Source organism: Pteronotus mesoamericanus, unplaced genomic scaffold (assembly GCF_021234165.1).
Source record: "Pteronotus mesoamericanus isolate MK-2021 breed Mesoamerican mustached bat unplaced genomic scaffold, CSHL_Meso_final contig_50, whole genome shotgun sequence".
NCBI lineage: Eukaryota > Metazoa > Chordata > Mammalia > Chiroptera > Mormoopidae > Pteronotus > Pteronotus mesoamericanus.
In genome coordinates this window covers 40,601,188-40,602,856 of record NW_026555186.1, presented here as the reverse complement: position 1 = coordinate 40,602,856, position 1,669 = coordinate 40,601,188, and the positions used below count along the sequence as shown (strand labels likewise).

The window sequence follows — 1,669 nt, the reverse complement described above, 5'->3', positions numbered from 1 at the left end:
GTGTGCGCGCGCATGTGCACATGTTGGATTTATACACACACACACACGTTGGATTAATGTTTACTTTAAGTTCTATGTTCAATGAATATGTTCAACTGTATATAATGTTTCTCTATTATTTTTTATTTGACCTTGGTATTTTTCAGGACTGTCACTGCATATAGCCATTTAAAAAATAAACATCAAAAATGTTTAACATCTAATACGTCCCTGGCAGGGGAGATACCATGACCATGAGGTGGTTTTCCCAGGGCGAGGCTCGCCCATTGCTCTCCGGATGTGCTGGCCCCTGCGCTTTCCCCAAATGTGGAAATTACGTAGTCTACAACTAGACTACATAATTTGCGGCAGTAGGGGGCTGAGTTCACGCTCTCTCCTGGAGAAAAGAAAAACAAAATGTTTAATATCTTTCTTGCTCATCAAATTTGAGAAAACAAGTTAGTACACATAGCTTCTTATATAATGATCTCAATATCATTAAGGTTTTATTGTGAATCAGAACCTATACTAACATAAAGGTCCATTTTGCTATTGTTTTCTTACATAATCCTGTATAAAATGTAATGCACCTAGAATTATAAATATGAATGTAAACATATTTATATACAGGTATACAGAGCAATTTAGATGTGAGTGTTTGTAGATTAATCCTTGGAAATACTAAGAATCCCTTATAGTTTATGGACTAAGGACAATGATAAAGTGTTAAAAAAGAAGAAGAGGAGATAAAAGGGTAGGGGGAGGGGAAGAGGGAGGGGGAAGAAGAGTAACAAGAAAGAAAGAAGAGGGGTGAAAAAGACATAGTCCAGTGGAAAACTAGCAGGGTCTAAGAGCTATGTGTGAATTCAACACTGGGGGCCGGGGGTCAGCAAATAAAAGCATGGAGATATTGTTAATGTAATGAAACGTTGTCTCTGGGATAAGAGAAGAGGAGAAACAACCATAAAAATGTAAAGAAAATTCATACAAGAATTTATTGGATTCTCTGCATGAGACATTTAAAATTCCAATGCAGTATCTCTGGACCTATTGATTAATGCACTGAATGAACGGGAAATGTCTTTTGTGTTTTTTCTACAGAAAGATACATCATATACAGGGATGGGCAAAAGTAGATTTACAATTATAATACAAATAAATTATTCAATAATTAATAAATATTATATAAGAATAAAATGTATTTTGTGTACTCACAATTGTAAACCTACTTTTGTCCACACCAGTATGCATGAGCAAACAAACCCATAGATCTGCAATTATAGTAGAATGATATATTTAAAATATTGTACATCTAGAAACAGAATTCTTTTAATTTGAATTCACTACATTTGAACCAATTATCTCTTTACCATAACCATCATATAATATAATGCTTGTCAAAGAAAAACTAGCACCAGGCAAGGAAGCCTTTACCCAAGGCTATTGCTATAGGAGAAGGGGCCATAACTCAGTTTGAGCTCATTTCCACTGAAACGAAGAGATGAGGAGTTTTTAAAACCTGACATGAAGTTGGATCATAGACCACCTGGGTTTTCTAATGGTCTTAACCAAATGAAAAGTAAACTTTCTCATATCTTCACGACAGATGATAGTTTTACAACTTGGGCAAAGTGTCAAACAGAAGTAAGGGAAATAGAGGTGCTATTTTCCATCAAGACTGGAAAATAAA

General features: G+C 35.0%; 1 pseudogene; it reads left to right on the top strand.

The window, feature by feature from the left end:
- Window positions 1-202: 202 nt before the first annotated feature.
- Window positions 203-379, top strand: LOC129074747 (uncharacterized; annotated as a pseudogene).
- The last annotated feature ends 1,290 nt before the right edge of the window (window positions 380-1,669 follow it).